This window comes from Mustela erminea, chromosome 6 (assembly GCF_009829155.1).
Source record: "Mustela erminea isolate mMusErm1 chromosome 6, mMusErm1.Pri, whole genome shotgun sequence".
NCBI lineage: Eukaryota > Metazoa > Chordata > Mammalia > Carnivora > Mustelidae > Mustela > Mustela erminea.
This window is the reverse complement of record NC_045619.1, coordinates 126,515,594-126,534,288: the sequence shown is the minus strand read 5'-3', so window position 1 is coordinate 126,534,288 and position 18,695 is coordinate 126,515,594. Positions and strand designations below refer to the sequence as shown.

The 18,695-nt window shown below is 41.3% G+C and overlaps 1 non-coding gene across 1 annotated transcript; it reads left to right on the top strand.

Annotated features, from left to right (window-relative positions):
* Window positions 1-9,082: 9,082 nt before the first annotated feature.
* Window positions 9,083-9,155, top strand: TRNAK-CUU. Its single transcript has one exon. It is a non-coding gene; the product is annotated as a tRNA-Lys (tRNA).
* Window positions 9,156-18,695: the final 9,540 nt, after the last annotated feature.

Sequence of the window (18,695 nt, the reverse complement as noted above, 5' to 3'; positions counted from 1 at the left end):
CCCAGCGGAACCTCCGAGAATAACTAGCTCCTAGTGTCCCTGGAGGTTGACTACAGATATACAAAGGAGCCCAGGCAAGACCAGCAGAACTGCCTGTGCTGAGCTCAATCCAAAATGTTTATCCACAGACTTGTGAGCTAAAGAAATTATTGCTTTTTGAAGCCACTGAGTTGTGGGATGATTTGTTACCCAGCAAAAACTGATGCAGGGAGAGAGAGAGAACAAAAAAAAAAAAATCGGAGATACATGAATGTTCGCTAAATAAGACTAAATGGGAAAGAAAAGAATAATATTTTTCTTATCTTAAATAAGGAACTGAGTCACCCAAAGAAGTCCTAAAACCTTCTCAAAGGTCACATTTTTATTATAAATATTTAGACCAAAAAAATGAAATAGCTTGCATACTAGCTGTGTTCTAATTATTACTCTATAACTATTCCAGAGAACCCAGAAGAGTATAGTTCTTTCAAGTTATTAAAAGCTGATTTAGATTTTGGTATACTCATTGCCATCTTATCTAAAAATTCTAGACCATATACGTGTAGGCTACAGCCTGTTGGGTTGTGAGGCAGTCAAATGTGATGTTTCCTTAAGTGTGGAAGGATATGTTACTACATTGGGTATGACTAAAACTTTAGTTTTTCATTGCTTTAAAATTATAATAGAATATGGAGTTTTTCTTTACTGTTACTTTGAGTTTTCTAAAATCTCTATGTATTCCATTTATCTTTTTATGGGGCTTTGTTCGGACAAAACTGAATCTTCCTTCTGTGGTTCTTCTTTACTCTCACACACTATTATACTCACAACACCTCTGACTATGTGTGGTTGCACCAAGCAATTCTTTATTTTATTTTATTTTATTTATTTGTCAGAGAGAGAGAGTGAGTGAGCACAAGCAGGGGGAGTGGCAGGCAGAAGGCGAGGGACAAGCAGGCTCCCCGCTGAGCAGGGAGCCCAATGGGGGACTTGATCCCAGGACCTGGGATCATGACCTGAGCTAAAGGCAGTTGCTTAACCGACTGAGTCACCCAGGCATCCCGCACCAAGCAGTTCTATGACACCAGCTGATGGTCCTACGATTAACTCAGCTCCACATAGATAGTGTCAGATCCCATAGAGTTAGGGCTCAGTCCCATAAGACTGGCCCCATTTTATTTTCCATTCACAAGTGGTAGGTCCCAGGTCACCCACAGCTTCTTTCTGACTTGACAACAGATTGGAGGTTTCCATGGCCTTCTCCCCATTGGATTTGATTATTTGCTAGAACAGCTCACAAAACTCAAAGAAATTCTCTTCTATATTAACCAGTTTATGAAAGGATATGGTGAAGGATGCAGATGAACAACCAGATAGAGAGGTACATAGGGCAAGGTCTGGGAGAGTCCCAAGCATAGGAGCTTCTGTCCCCGAGGCACATTACCATCCTGGCACAGAGATGTGCTCACCAATCTAGAAGCTCTCTGAGCTCCCTACTACTGGGGTATTTAGAAGGTTTCATCATACAGGCATGATCAATTATTAACTCCATTTCCAGCCCTTCTTCCCTCTCTATAGAATGGGGGGGTGAGGCTGAAAATTCCAAGCTTGTGATCAAGCTGGTTTGCCTTTCTGGTGGCCAGCCTCCATCCAGGAGTCCCCCCAAGAGTCACCTCATTAAAGCAAAAGACGCTGCTACCACCCAGGAAATTCCAAGAGATTTAGGAATGCTATGGGGATCAGGAACCAGGGCTAAAGACCAAATATTAGAACAAAATGTATTCTTAGTGCTCTTATCATTTAGGAAATTACAAGAATTTTAGGTCCCCTGAACTGGGGTCAAAGAATAAGCATTGGAACAAGAGATTCTCCTGGCACCCCTGTTTACAAGGGCCTCAGGAGGCCTATGGTAGCAACCGAGGCTGGAGACCAGTATAAATACATTTTTTATAATTTCACAGGCTTACTTTTGAGGAGTCCATGAAAGTAACTGGTTTTCAGTTGTTTTGAACAGTATAAACATTATCAAGGTAATGAAAAATGTAAATTAACAAAAATTTAATTGTAGGATATCTATCTTTACCAAATCACATGTTCCATTTGGAATGATTTTGCATATTGAACTCTCATCCTATATTGACCACTGGAGACCATACATCTGTTAAGTCACAAAAGGAATAATGAAAAATTCTTGGCTACCTGTGCAATTTAGTTGAACAATTGTCTAATTCTTTCTTTTTGAGTTTGTTTTTTTTTTAAAATAATCTCTACATCAAACATGGGGTTCAAACTCAGAACCCTGAGATTAAGAGTCACATGCCCTACCAACTGAGCCATCCAGGCACCCCAAAAATTGTTTAATTCTTAACCAGAATCATCACTTACCTGGAAAGCAGTATTCATAGTATTTTACCCTCAGAATCAAGAAAAATAGGCACATTTGTAATAAAATGTTTAAGCATGGCACTCTTGCACAGTTTCCTAAAATAGTCAATATAACAACAAAATTTATGGAGATAGACAAACAGCACTGGGTAAACATAAGCTTTGAAACTAGAATAATTTTTTTCAAAGTGTCCTATATTGACAAACAAGGTGTATTATAGTGGTCCCTGGATAAGAAGGCAGAGCTTTCAAGATGGGTAAAGGTATATCAAGTTCAGAGGAAATGAACACAAAGACCAAATGGATAGGAGTCCAGAGTTGACCATGAGGATGATTAATTGAGACATGCCATTAGAGACAGTCCTTCCAATTAATTAAGCTCCTTCTTGTCCTCCTTTTTTTTTTTTTTTTTTTTTTTGCCTTGCAATGAGCAACATTGCCTTCAACTCAGCTTAGAGTGGAGAATGAGTGTGTTAGGCCTGAGAGAAAAGTAGCACCCAAGATAAATGGCAACATTCACAAGCAACAGGGAAACCCCACACCTATATGGCAAGCTGCTGGCACACTTCACACAGCAGCATTTTGTTCCTTCCCACAATCACCAGAGATAAGCTTTTACAACAGAATGGCATCTCAGGTGAACATGAAGAGTCACTTACAAAGGGAGGGAGCTGGGGAATCAATAATCCAACCTCACTGCCTTCCTTTCCTCCGATCTCCTGCTAAGGTTCCCCATTTGTCAAACTCTATCATAAGTCAGAGGACAAGAAAGCCCAAGCTGAGGTCCACACAGAGCCTCACAGGGAAGAGTACGGTGTGTAAGGCTAAGAGAGGTTGTGGTTGGGGCACCTGGCTGGCTCAGTCAGTAGAACATGTGACTACTGATCTTGGGGTTGTGAGTTTAAGCCCCATCTTGGGCATAAAACTTACTTAAAATAAACCAATAAATTAAAAAAAAGAAAAGAAGATGTGGATTGAGTAGGTGGATCAAATGTATAGGTTACAATTTTAATTATGACATTTCAAGAGTGAAATAATTTCCAAACTACTGGAACCAAGAAACACAAACTAAGCACATACCTGATCAGTCCAACGTTACGGTAGATTGCCTGCAGGAATGGTGAAATAATCCCTCACACCTTGTCCACCTGATCAGTTATAATAATCCTTTGCCATGACCCCAATCAAGTGATAGCATTCCCTCCTTCACCCTCCAAACCCAGGCTGGACTTGTGACCTGCTTTGACCAGCACTATGATGAAGAGGTGATGCCATGGGTCTTCTGAGCTCAGGACTCACAATGTTTTGCTGCTTCCACTGTCTCACCCTCTTGGTAAAGAGCTATGGCTGAAGAGGTCCACGTGACCCTCCTTGAGAAGGAGAAACCATGTGCAGAGAGAGGTCCCCCTGAGAGGCAGCACCAACAGCCACACACATGACTGATGTCTCAGTTGAGCCACCAAGTAACTGCACCTGCATCAGAGGTCCCAGGCAGGACCAGTGGAAGAACCACCCCAGCTGAACCCAGCCCAAAGTGCTGACTGACTGAAATCTGAAATAAATGAAAAGGTAGCTGTTTTGAGTTTGGGGGTGGTTCCTTATGTAGCAGTATATACCTAATGCATGAAAAAAAGTACGCATGAAAGGCAAGCAAAGAGCAAATCCAGAAATGCTATTTGTAAGAGTTACAAAAATGACATGGTTTAAAAATGAAGGGACATCTACTTTACTCAAATTAAAAAAAAAAAAAAAAAGGAAAGAAGGAATGGAAGGGACCAAAAAAATCATGCTAAGTAAAAAGTAATTAAAATTAGAAAAAGTAAAAAGTATTTGAAATATAAAGATATTTCACATTATTAAATGTGATTTTTCCAGGAATATACAAAAGTCATTAACCTTTATACACCTAATGTTGTAACTTCAAAACATGTAATAACTGCTTTAACATAACATAAAAGAAAATTTGATAAAACACCTTAGAAGTAAATAGATTAAGTAAAAATATAGAAAATTAAACTTATGTAATCAATAAACTTAAGTGAAGAGTTATATTTTAATGAAATCTGTACCACTCAGTGGCATGAGACTCTTGATCTTGGGGTTGTGAGTTCGAGGCCCACACTGGGTGCAGAGATTACTTAAAAATAAAATAAAGAAGAAAAGGAAAGAAAAAAAAATCTACACCAAATATTTGGAAAAATGCATTACGAAGTTTTATTTATCCTCTTGTGTATGTACTATTTCCAACATAAAAAGTACCATTCAACAGCATGTACCTACCAATGAGATTGTTTAAAGGCTAACTGGCTTTGAGGTTTGTTAAGATCTTTTCATTTCTGAAAAATAAATGGAAGAGACAGAGCAATGCTTTCTTATCCCATTTACCTCTGTCCCTCCCTGAAGATAACAACTATCCTTACTAAAATGTGAATTTCCCATGCTATTTTTAAAAAAGATTTTATCTATTTATTTGAAAGAGAAAGAAAGAGAGCACCTGCAGAAGTGGGGAAGGGGCGGGGACAGAGGGAGAGGGAGAGCAGACTCCCCCTGGGCAGAGATCCCAGGGGGCTTGATCCCAGGACCCTGAGATCATCACCTGAGCTGAAGGCAGACACTTAACCCCAACTGAGCCACCCAAGTACCCTGCCACCCTGTTTTTCATACTTCTTTTATACATAGATGTCTCCATAAATAATATATGGGGTTGTTTTATGTATTCTTTTTTTCCTTTTTCTTTCTTTTTTTTTTTTTTAAAGATTTTATTTATTTATTTGATAGAAAGAGATACAGCAAGAGAGGGAACACAAGCAGGGGGAGTGCAAAAGGGAGAAGCAGGCTTCCTGCTGAGCAGGGAGCCCAAAGCGGGGCTCAATCCCAGAACCCTGGGATCATGACCTGAGCCGAAGGCAGACGCTTAACGACTGAGCCACCCAGGCGCCCCTGTTTTATGTATTCTTAATATATACATTGTAGGGAAGGAAAAAACCTTTTCCTCTCCCCTCTTAGGTTCTGTGGCTGGAGCTCTGAAAATTAAACTGACAAAAGACAAATTAACAAGAGAAAAACAGAATTTATTAACATGCACTCCACTCAATGAGGAGTGACTCACCTTGAGTTAAAACTGGGAGTTTATATAGCATCTCAACAAAGAACAATAGATTTGTAGAGAAGTGACAAGACAAAGGAATAGGGATTTAGGCTCTTAGGGGTGGCAAACTGTGGGAAGGTAAATATGTCGGGAAAATACTGGAGGATAAAGGCTATTGAGTAAGATTTGTCACGCAGAATCCTTTTTCTGCCTAAGAGATTGTAGTCACCTCTGGGAATAAGTCCCCAGTGAGTAAGAGTTGTTCTCTGCACAGCACTGGTGATTATACTTAACAATACTCTATTGTGTATTTGAAAGTTGCTATGAGTGAATTTTTTTTAAAAGTTCTCATCACACAAAAAAAGGTTTTCAACTATGTGATGCGATAGATGGTAACTAAACTTGTAATCATTTTGCAATATAAATATAAATATATATATATAAAATCATTACATTGAATATCTTAAACTAACGCAATGTTATATGTCAATTTTATCCTTATAGACTGAAAAAAAAAATTTTTAATAAAATAAACAACCACCACCAGCAACGATAGCAATTTTCCTTCTCTAGTACTGGAGAGACAAACCTTTACAAATGGAAAAGTGATGCCCTGCTTTTAGTCAGATAGGTGGAGGGCAGTGAGCTTTTTTCTGTGTCTGCTGTTCTTAATTTATATAAATGTGTCTCTTCCTGTGATATTTTCTGAATTCAAAATAAAGTCTAGGTGGCTCAGTCGGTTAAGTGTCTGCTTTTAGCTCAGGTCATGATCCCAGGGTCCTGGGATCAAGCCCCACCAGCTCTCTGCCTAGCAGGGAGTCTGCTTTCCCTCTCCCTCTGCCTGCTGCTCCCCCTGCCTGTGTGTGGTCTCTCTGTCAAATAAGTAAGTAAAATCTTTAAAAATAAATAAAGTAGCCAAGTTATATCCATTTATTCTTTCCAGCTTTACTGAGATATATTTGACATATAATGTATCCATTTAAAAACATAACACGAAGTTCATTCGTTTTAGCTGTGGGGACGTCTTCAATTCAGTGATCCATTCTCTTACTGATGAATATTTAGGTTGCTCCTAATTTTTTGCCATCGTGATCATTCTATGGAGTGCCCCTTTGTCTACACTTCTGTAGATATACGTAGAAGCATTTCCCAGAGAAGTAGTATTTCTGAGTCGTGGGGACTCTGCATCTTCAGTTTCACTAGTTATTGCCAAATTGTGCTAAGTTGTACCAATATACACTCTACCAGAGGTGCCTGAGATTTGATTACCTCACATCTCAACCAATACTTTGTATAGCTGAATTTTTTTTTAAGACTTTATTTATTTATTTGACAGAGACAGAAAGATCACAAGTAGACAGAGAGACAGGCAGCTGGGGGGTGGGGGGAAGCAGGCTTCCTGCTGAGCAGAGAGAGAGAGGCGGGGGTGAGGGGGGTGGGGAGTGGAATTAGGCTCCCTGCCCAGCAGAGGGCCCAATGTGGGGCTTGATCCCAGGACCCGGGGATCACAACCCGAGCCAAAGGCAGAAGCCTACCCCGCTGAGCCACTCAGGTGCCCCTATAGTTGAATTTTTCAAAATCTGTGCCAATCTGATGGAAGAGATACGGTATAGTTTGGTTCCGAACAGATTCCTAGGTTGATAGTTACTTCCCTCCATAATCCATTGTCATGTGACATCTCATATTGCAAATGAGAGATACACTATCAACTTAACTGTCATTCTTTATCATTTTTAAAAGTGATCTCTACACTTAATGTGGGGCACGAACTCATGACCCCAAGATCAAGAGTCATATGCTCTATGGACTGAGCCAATCAGGCACCCCAACTATCATTCTTTTCAGGTGACTTCTTTATCTAGCTTTTGTATCTTTCCTTGTCTTTGACATTATACAGTTTACAATAACGGTAACCAGGTGTCGATACTGTAATTCATTCTGCTCTGGACTAGATATCTTCTTAAATTAGAGCCTTTATAAGCTTCTAAAAAAATTTCCAATTATTATCTTTTAAAACACTGTCTCCTGACTTCCATTTCCAACAATTTCGCAAATTTGGTGTAACCATCCAGGTAGAGAACGATTTTTCAATGATAGTAAGAAGTAGGAAATCATATTTTTCAAACTATTTTTTAAAAGGTGAGGGGCAGAGAGAGAGAGAGAATCTTCAGTAGGCTCCAAACCCCGTGGGTAGCTTGACACAGAACTTCATCTCATGACCCCGAGATCGTGACCTGAGCCAAAACCAAAAGCTGACACTTAGCCCACTGAGCCACCCAGATGCCACACAAAATAATATATTTCAAAAAGATGTTTCTCTGTGGTCGAGAAAGTGAGAGAAAACAATGAGGCTACAAAATGCTAGACAGCAGGATTTCACATTCACTCAAACTAGCTTTTAACTGGAGAACATCTGCAGGTCCCTGATGACCCAGGATCTTAAGGCCAAACAGAATAAAGGGTCAAACTAGGGGTTGCCCACAAAACCCAGGACCTTCCCCTAAAGATGACCTCCTAAGTGGGTGAACTAGAAAAGATATACCTCAAGAAAGAACACTGACTTGTTTGGGCTTGGGCTCATAGAGTAACAAGAGAGAGTTGATCAAATCAGTGTGTGGTACATCTGAAACTAACATAATAGTGTGTCAACTATTCATCAATATGATGAATAAAGATCAAATTAATAAATAAATAATTTTTGAAAGAGAGGATGGAAAAGTCTGCTGACCGTTAGTAGTCACAACGGGTACTCACCCACCTCTGGAGCCAGATTCATACTACTTATATGGCAAAAAAGGCCCATCCTGGAATCTTCTCTAGAAGAATGTTTCCTAAGCACAGTCCTTGAAGAATGCCAAAACATAAAATTCCAAACACACAGCTGTGTTAACACCTTGAGTTTAGCCTGGTGAAACCCATTCCAGACTTCCGAACTCCAGAACTGTCAGAGAACAAATTCTGTTGTTTTAAGCCACTCATTTGTTGCCTCCCAAATTCCCATGCCAAGTTTTCTTACTTGATCTAAGGGACCTCTCACTCGATCTAAGATGAGAGAAAAGCAGGCCCCTGGCATTCTGCAGTGTTCTGTCAAATTTATTGTAATTTGTGACAGCACGAGAGGAAACGAAGTGTGGCAAAAATGCTTAAGTTTTCCCATGGACTTAGCAGATCTGCCCATAGTAGATTGCCCAACCCCTCACCTAAATGAACAGCAAACTTCTTTCCCCTTGGCCAGGTAAGTGGGCAGACTTCTTTCTATTATTGTTTCCATGGGCAGGGCAGACTTTTGAGGTCAGGTTTTACCCACATCGCTTAGTTCCAGCTTTCAAACCTATACAGACCCAAGATCATGATGCCTAGGCTTTAAAAACCTTAGAAGACTGCCCCTTGGGCCTTTTTCCTGTCAGCTGTGGGAAAGATGGCAAACATGACATAATTCTCACTTAAATCATTTCATTCTTTATTTCTGGCCTCTGGAGAAGGCTGAGCTATTGACTTTTTCACTTTGGCTGAACGGTTGACTAAAAATATTTTTTGTTGTATTTTGTCCTTCATTTCCAAGTAACTGCTAGGTTCAAAAGGACACTTAAAATAAAATTATAAACTATTTAGGAAAAGAGCAAAAGGGGAGCCTGGCTGGCTCAGTCAGCAGAGCATGTGACTCTTGATCTCAGGGTCATGAGTTCAAGTCTCATGTTGGGCATGGAGCCTTTTTTTTTTTTTTTTAAAGATTTTATTTATTTGACAGACAGAGAACACAAGTAGGCAGAGAGGCAGGCAGAGAGAGGAGGAAGCAGGCTCCCCGCTGAGCAGAGCCCGATGCAGGGCTAGATCCCACGACCCTGGGATCATGACCTGAGCTGAAGGTAGAGGCTTTAACCCACTGAGCCACCCAGGCGCCCCTATTTTTTTTTTTTTAAGATTTTATTTTTTTATTTGAGAGAAAGTGCATGAGCAGCGAGGAAGGACAGGGGGAGACACAGGCCACCTGCTGAACAGGGAGCCTGACATGGGGTTTGATCCCAGGACCCTGGGATCATGACCTGAGCTGGAAGCAGATGCTTAACCAACTGAGCCACCCAGGCACCCCCCCCCCACCTTCATGGAGATTACTTTAAAAAAAAAAAAAATGTAAAACAAACAAATGAAAAATAAAAAAAAGCAAGAATGAGAAAACATTAAAACTGTGAGACATGAGCAGATAACCAGGGAAAAGTGAATAGACTTATTTTAGGGCATATATTAGAAAATAAGTAAGATTATAAATAAATAAGACATCTAACCATTCAATTCAAGAATACAGAAAAAGAATAAAATAATCCATAGAGAGGAATTTAAAAATTTAAAAGCTGAAATTGTATATATTAAAAAAACAGAAGTGATATAATCCATAAAACCAATAAAACTTTTCTGGGAGGGAGAATAGAGGACTCGCTATTTTTGTCAAATCGGGATCCGGAGAAAAACAAAACACATCTTGAAATTATACATAACTGCAGGTATAAAAGCTATTAATTTTATGAGAATACCATGTAAAAATTTATATTAATAATATATAAAACCTAAGTGGCTAATTTTCTAGAAACATGTATATTATCAAAATTGAGTCAAGGAGATAGAAAACTGAACAGGTAAATACCCCAAGAAAGCCCTCTGAAATAGCTCCTTTGAGACGAGTAGTTTTTGAGTGGTTTCTGCTATACTTTTAGTGATCATGTGAATCATGTTTTATTTTAATATGATAGAAAAACATGTAAACTTGTGAAAAAGCATTCTGATTTGTTACTAAAACCATGTAATGTTTATTAATAAGAATTGTCATTATAGACTTTAAGTATAGTGAGCATTGGGATTTTTTTTATGATTTTATCTACTTATTTGAGAGAGAGAGAGAGAGAGAGACATGGGGCAGGTGATGGGGAGCAGAGGGAAAAGGACACACAGACTCCTGCTGAGCACAGAGCCAGAGGCACGGCTCAATCTCAGGACCCCGAGATCATGACCTGAGCCAAAATCAAGAGTCGGGCACCTGACTGACTGAGCTGCCTAGATGCCCCAGTATGCATGGTTTTTAAAGTCTATGTTCTAATATTAGAAGCCCTATAGTCAGTTAAATGACTAAGAGTTGGGCTAAAGTCTCTATGAGGCCTCCTTGCTTCCAGTTCCCCTTTACTTCTGGGTAGGGCCATCTTGCGTGCCAAGTAGAAGATAAGAGGACATACCAGGGTGACTATCATTGAGAGCCTGCTACTCTAAACTGTGGCCCCTAAACACGAAAGCCCAAGAATAACTACTCAGTCTTTCAGTCGCCTATTTGGGAATTTGTAAAGGTCCCTCGGGGGAGAAGCACCGCCTTCCGTGGATTTCCATCTTGTCCTTGACCTTAAATTAGAAATACTTCACAACCCCCACTCCACCCAGTTCTGGTTCGCTTGGTGAGAAGCTTGCTCAGTAGTTACCTAATGTGTCATTTGGGGAAGGGGAAGGGGAAGTCTTCACACAGGGCACTTTAAGAACATACACTGGTGATTCAAAGCAGCAGAAAATGCAACAAAGGGCAATCAAGGATTTATAAACAGAACACAGTCCACAGGAATTTGAACTGACTGGTGAAAAATATTTGGTGTTTAGTGATGGCATATAAAAAAGCAAACACTAACAAACAAAAAACACTGTTTTGTTTTGTTTTTTTAAGTTGACCCCTCAGGCTGCCAAGTACTTGACGATTTGCACCTGGTTTGTGAGGCACTAATATAAACACCATTTCTCATGAAGCTCAAGGGACAGACACAATCTTCAATCCTTCGTTGACCTTGAATGTGACATACTCCCTGAGCTCATGAATGGCACAAGGTTGACTCTCACAGAAAAGTGAAATCTAGTGGATGACACCTGTTCATGGTTGTGAATAAATACAACTTTTAAGAATACAAAACTTCTTTCTTTTGATTAAAACTAATGATCCCCGGGTGGGGGGAGAGGGAAGGTAATCATTATAAACCAGCCTCACTATGAACACAGACACAAGAAAATGGTAGTAACCAAAGCAGCAGGTTGTTACAAGGCAGAGGCTTAACTGACTGAGCCACCCAGGCACACCCTAAATCTAAAATTTAAACACAAAAATTTAATAAAGAAGTAAATCTAACAAGAAATGCATGAGGCTGGGGCCCCTGGGTGGCCAGTCAGTTAAAGCGTCTGCCTTTGGCTCAGGTCATGATCTCAGAGTCCTGGGATCGAGCCCCGCATACCGCTCCCTGCTCAGATGGGAATCTGCTTCTCCCTCTGTTCTTCCCCCTGCTTTCTCTCTCTCTCTCTCTTAAATAATAAATAAAGTCTTAAAAAAATGTATAAGACCTATGTGAACGAAATTATAAAGTTTTACTGAAGGTCACAAAAAGAAAAATTTTAAAAATAGATATATATGTTCTTAGATAAGAAGTCTCAATGTTGTGGGATGCCTGGGTGGCTCAGTTGGTTGGGCAGCTGCCTTCGGCTCAGGTTATGATTGCGGGGTCCTGGGATGGAGCCCCACATCCGGATCCTTGCTCAGCAGAGATCCTGTTTCTCTCTCTTCTTCTGCCTGCCATTCTGCTTACTTGTGTTCTGTATCTGTCTGTCAAATAAATAAATAAAATCTTTTTTAAAAAAGGAAGAAGAAGAAGTCTCAATGTTGTAAAGTTGTAACATTTCAGTTTAGTTTGTAAATTCAGTGCAATCAACAAGACAAGTTCACAAGAAAGAGAAAGGCTTAGAGTGCCTGGCTGGCTCAGTCCGTAGAGCATGTGACACTTGATCTCAGTGTTCTGAGTTCAAGCCCCATTTTGGGCGTGGAGCCTACTTAAAAAAAAAAAAAAAAAAAAGCTTAAATACAGCCAAAAGTTTTTGAAAATAAATTCCATCGTATTGGAAGATTGACCAACCTGATACCAAAGTAGAAAAATACAGTGTTTTAAAAATAAAATATTAAGAGAAAAACAGATAAAAGATAACTGGGATTGTAGACAAGACATATTCCCATTTAAGCAAAAATTTAAATTCCAGTATGCATGTCTTTTTACATCAATTGGTAGAGAATAGTCTATTAAATACATGGTCCTGGGGCCCCTGGGTGGCTCAGTCAGTTAAGTGTCTGCCTTTGGCTCAGGTTATGATCCCAGGGTCCTGGGATCGAGACCCACACTAGGCTCCTTGCTCAGTGGGGAGTCTGCTTCTCTCTCTCCTTCTGCCCCTCCACCTGCTTCTGCTTGGGCTCTCTCTGTCAAACAAATAAACTCTCTAAAAAAAAATGTAATAGATCTTTAAATAAATGACCCCTTAACAATGTTGAAGACCAACAATAGACTGAAATAGAATATTTGTGATGTGTATAATATATAAAGGATTATACCCAGAATAAAGCACCACTACAAGCCACTGAAGAAATGGAAAGACTGTGAATAGGCAATTCACAAATTAATAAATATACTTAGGGTAACACATACTATGCTGTGTCCCAATCCTGAAGGATGTATCTCCCCAGCTGCTGGGGTGTTGCTGGCTGCCTGCCCTCAGCATTCAGCCCTCTCTGGGAATGCTTCTTGCTGGAAGGGTCACTTCACCCAAAGGCTATGTATCTTCCCAGGGCAGCCCTCATCCAATGACTGGGGGAAGCAGGGGTTATGAGGGCTTGGCCACCATGCTCTAACTCAGGACAGCTCACAAGGGTCAGCCTAGCTTCAGAGATCACCAAGACGTCAGCTGAGGCCTTAGCCAAGCATCCCAACTTTCCCTCTGCCTAATCCTGCTTCCTTCCCTTCCCCCTCCCCCATGGGTGTCAATCAAAAGAGAGCACTCCTTCATAAATGCAGGCACCCACATCTCCATCTCAGCATCTGCTTTGCAGGACCTGACCTACAGCAGTCAGTAAACATGAAGAGATGCCTTGCCCCAGTTCTCATTAGGAAATGCAAATTAAAAAACAAACAAACAAAAACTAAAGGTCCTATTTTGCTCATTAGATAGGCAACGTTTTCAAGGACTGGTAGTATCCAGGGTTGGTGAGGGTGTGGGACAAAGAGCATTTCATGAACTGTCAGAGCTGTCATGAAACTGGTAAGTCGTTTTTGGAAAGCAATTTGCCAAAATCTGTCAATTTCACCTGTAAGTACAAATCTTAGATAAATGCTAGTATGTATGTACAATCATATACATACATACATATAAATATACATACATACATATATATACACACACATATATATATCAGTTCATTGAAACTCTTTAAAAAAGGTTTATTCTTCATTTGAGAGAGTGAGAGGGAGGGGGAGGGGCAGCGGGAGAGGGAGAGAGAGAATCTCAAGCAGACTCCCCACTGAGCACATAGCCCCACACGGGGCTCAAGCTCAGGATCCTGAGACCATGACCTGAGCCGAAATCCGAGAGTCAGACACTTAATCAAACTGAGACACCCAGGCGTCCCTGAAATATTCTTTTGAGATTTTATTTTTTAAAGTAATCTCTATGCCCAATGTGAGGCTCGAACTCACAACTCTGAGATCAGGAGCCACACGCTCCACCGGCCGAGCCAGCCAGGCACCCCTTGAAATATTTTTAATTAATGAAAAACTGCAAACAGTAGTACATGTACTGTTTTGTAATCTGCTCAGCATTCCTTCTTTTGGAAAAGTGCCACTTTCCCTCTCACTTAGGGGGCCAGTGGTGCTGTCTCTCATAACGTCTCTATGATGGTTCATTTTACATCAACCTGACTGGGTTAAGGGATGCCCAGATAGCTGTTTATTTCTGAGAGAGACTGTACGGGTATTTCTGGAAGGGGTTAGCATTCAAATCAGCAGACTGAGTAAAGAAACAACCCCCTCCCCCACCCCACACCAGTGTGGGTGGACGTCATCCAATCCTTTGTGGTCCTGAGTAGAACAAAAAGGCAGAGGAAGAGCGGATCTGCTCTCTGCTTGAGCTGGACCACCATGCTTGGACATCAGTGTTTCTGTTTCTCAGGTCTCTGGCCTGTACTGGGACCTGATACCACTGGCCCTCTGGTTCTCAGATCTTCAGGTTTAGACTAGAACAACACCACCAGCTTTTCTGGGCCAGTCATGAGGCTCCTCTGCCTCTGTAATCTTGTGAGCCAACCCCTCATAATCAACTTCTTTTTCTATATCTGTATTGGTATCAGTATCTATCTATTTATATCTCCTATTGGTCTGTTTCCCTGGAGAACTCTGATTGATACAAGTTCCTTCCTCTATCTGGGCACAATGGCCAAGGCCTGGCTAAAAAAACAGCATTTGGCAACCACTTGGACCCAGTGACAGATCCAGAGGTGTACTGACTCCAACAGGGCCAATCTGAGTCCGGCTCTTGAACTGATAGAAGGACACTGGCATAAAGAAGGTATCTAGGCAGAGTAGTTGTTAAACTATGGGCTGCCAGGGGCCCTCTCCTCTGGCACATGGCAGGATGAAACCAACCAACACACACACACACACACACACACACACACACACACACTCACACAGGCTCGTCAAGAGATGGGAACATTGATGTCTGAATCGTTCCGTTTCTAGTTCCAGCTATGCCCAAATCTTCTATTTCAATAAACCAGTAATTTCCCTAACTTTGCTAAAACAAATTAAAAATAGGTTGGTAAATCTTTCAACCAAAAGAGTATTTACATAATTTGTTGAGCAGTAGGGGACATGTTAAGCAAGTGACAGTGCCGGGTAGAGCGCAAGACTCTTAATCTCAGGGCTGTGAGCTCACACATGGTGTCAGGCATAGAGTGTACTAAAGTAATAATAATAAAAAAATAAGGGACAGTGCCTTCATACAGTTGGCACACTTGGGGTACCTGGGTGACTCCTCAGTTGGTTAAGTGTCTGACTTCCACACGGGGCCTGATCTCAAGGTCCTGGGATCGAACCCCGAGTCCAGCCCTGTGACCAGCTCTGTGCTCAGTGGGAGTCTGCTTGTCCCTCTCCCTCAAATTCTGTCCTCTCCCCCACCCACCCCACCTACCCCCAACCCTCGCTCATGCACTCTCTCAAATAAATACAATCTTAAAAAGGGGGAAAAAAGGAGTTGGCAAACTTTTTTCAGCCAGGTAGTAATTTTTCTGTTTTAGGCTTTGCAGTTCATACGGTCTGCATCACAATTCTTCAACTCTACTGTGGTAGCCAGAATTGGCCCTTAGGAAAACGCTGGCCAAGCCCTACTATACCGTGGAACCACGCAGTAGTTGAAAAGTCCTGTCCTTCTGTAGATACTCAAGTAGTAGGATAATATTTTGCGATATAACCGCATGGCTTGCGTTCCCGGTAATTCCTTCTGAACTTTCCGCGTGAAGCACTTGTCACCTGTAGGCATTCTGAATACTCTTCCTTCGGGTACCTGCCTGGCTTGCTCCCTGCCTCCTCAGATTGCTTCTCAAATGTCTCCGGACATTTTCCCCTGGACACACTTTCTCAAATCATGAGCCTTCTCCAACCCTGCCTTTCCATCTCCCCTGCTTTATGCTGCTCCTTCATTATCTCCCCATTTAACATGCTCTGCATTTCCCTACTCGGCAAGCTCCAGGAGGACGGGTATGTTAATCCATGTTATTCTCTATTCCAGCATTCGTAACAGGCTCTGGCCCATAGTAGTTGCTCAGTAAATAGTCGTTAAATAAAAAGTAATAATGGTTCTATCTATCTAGTACTTCCTACATGCTGGGCACTGTAAAAAGCGCTTTGTGTTTATTTATTTGATTTATATTAAAGCGCTTCCTATAAATACACATTTAATTCATATTAATTATATATTACTATACAATATGTTAATCTGTGGTTCAATTTGTATTAAGCTTCACAACAACCATTTGCAGTCGGTCCCACTACTATTGTCTATTTGATGGGTATCTGGACAGTGACAATGCGGGTACCTAGCTGCCCTAGAGAAAGGCCAAAAAGCAACACATGCAAAGTTAAAATCCTTGGCTTTTCCTTCCAAAATAGTTCCTCAAAACCCACAGTGAAGGTAAATGTGTTGAAAGCCAAGGCTTTTGGCTTTTGCAAGAGCTGAACTTTTAAAAAAAAATTTTAAAAATGTAAGCAGATTTTTTTGTATCCCAAAGCCAAGTATCCAAAGGATTTGAGAGTAAAGTTTATCCTTAAATAATAGTTTGGGATGAACATATGCCTTTTAGAAGGAGACGGGAAAAAACACTCGTGGTTTTGGGGTGCCTGACAGCTTCGTTGGTGTAGCGTGCTGCTCTTGATCTCAGAGTTGTAAGTTCGAGCCCCATGTTGGGTGTAAAAATTACCTTTAAAAAAAATCACTCTTGGGTGCCTGGGTGGCCCAGTGGGTTAAAACCACTGCTTTCAGCTCAGGTCATGATCCCAGGATCCTGGGATCGAGCCCCACATCAGGCTTTCTGCTCAGCAGGGATCCTGCTTCCTCCTCTCTCTCTGCCTGCCTCTCTGCCTACTTGTGATCACTGTCTGTCAAATAAATAAATAAAATCTTTAAAAAAAAAATCACTCTTGGTGTAGCTGGGAGATCTTCTCAGAGTAAGAGGACAGCAGAATGGACCCCTGCTGTGCATCTGGAGGCAATCCAGCACAGACCTGGATTATCTGGTCAGTCCCAAGAGGCTGAAAGCTGCATCTCCCAGAACTAGGGCAGATCAGGACACAGAGTAGCGCAACTGACTGAGGTTCCAGGCAGAAGGGCCAGGGCAGCCCAAAGCCCCTGGGATCCTCTTAAGGAGGCAGAGGTGGCTGAGGTGGGGGGAAGGGCAGACCCAAAGGGAATTGGAATCTGGCTGAGAAGTTTCCAGAGCATGAGGCCTGAGTAGAAGAGACCGCGGTGTAAAAGAGTTCATCTTCACATCTCCACAATCTTCAGTGGTCTTCACCCCTAAGGCATAGCACAGAAGCCACCTGCCCCCATCCTATTTACTCCTAGGAAGAGGGAAAATCTACCTTCACTGAGTATTTACCTAATAAAGGACGTGATCTAGAAGATATGCTATCAAGTTCTCTGGTTCTCACCTAAGAACTGAGCTAGGAGCGACATGAAGTGAAAGATGGATTAAGAAAAGGACAGTTTGTGTGCATGAGGTGCGCGACCATGAGACCAGTCCCTCTTTCTCCAGTGTGGAAAGATCTCCAAGGTATAGTGTTAAGTGGAAAGGAAGCAAGCCGTAAAACACGATGTAAAGTGCATTCCCATTTCTGCAAATGAAAGCAGAGAGGAAGTGGAGTGGATGGGGGAACTTTCCCTTTTTAGTCCACGGCTGCCTTCTGGTTTGAACTTTTGGCATCTAGCTGCTTTTTGCACAAATACAACAATGAAATTTTAAAATGCTGTGATGATGCTGCGTAGACTTCTTTTAAACTCAAGCGCCATCATTTCAGGACACCTTCCTTGCCTTCCCTCCTCCACCCCCACAGACTGATGGAGTGGTCCTCCAGCTCCCCCACACTCTTGCCTCAGCACATATACCATAGATTATTGAAAAGGATCGGCTCATGGGTTTATCTTCTCCACTCAACTCTGGGTTCCTCAAGGTCAAGGAACGTATCTTATTCATTTGGGGCCCAGAATCTTCTAGGATTTCCATATGTACGGGATGAATGAGTGAGGAAAAACATGGTAATAAACCTACTTCTGACTTCAGATGAGTTCCTGAGTTCTATTTTGTCACGTTTTAAAATATCACTATTATGACCTACTTAAAATGTGAGTATGAAAGCTTAAACAGAAAAAGCCCAAATTAATAAAAGCAAAGCAGAGTTCCTCATTGAAAGTGAGCTTTCTGACAACTCTCTGAAGATTTAAGATGCCTTATTTAAGATGAAAGCACCAACAAACGGTATGAGTATTATAAATGATCAACAGTCTCCTATCTTTAAAATTCAGGCCTAGAATTTTATGTAACGATGATTTCATCTATAGCTTCCTTTCAGTATAACATTTGGATGTTAGCAGGCACTAAAAATACATAGGGGAAATTCAAAGGAGCTCCTCTGAATCCAAGCAACAGGATGAAACCCAACTCCCCTCCTTTCAAGACTTTAGGAGACCCGAGAACGTAACTAAGACAGGTCTCCATAAGGTGACAGACACCAAATTATTAAGACTGAAAGGAACCAGAACTTGACATACTAAGCACCCAAACTCAAAACTGAAAAAATTCACACATAGAATTCTGAGGTCTCCATACAGGTGAGAGAGAAAGGTCAGTGGATTTGCAGAC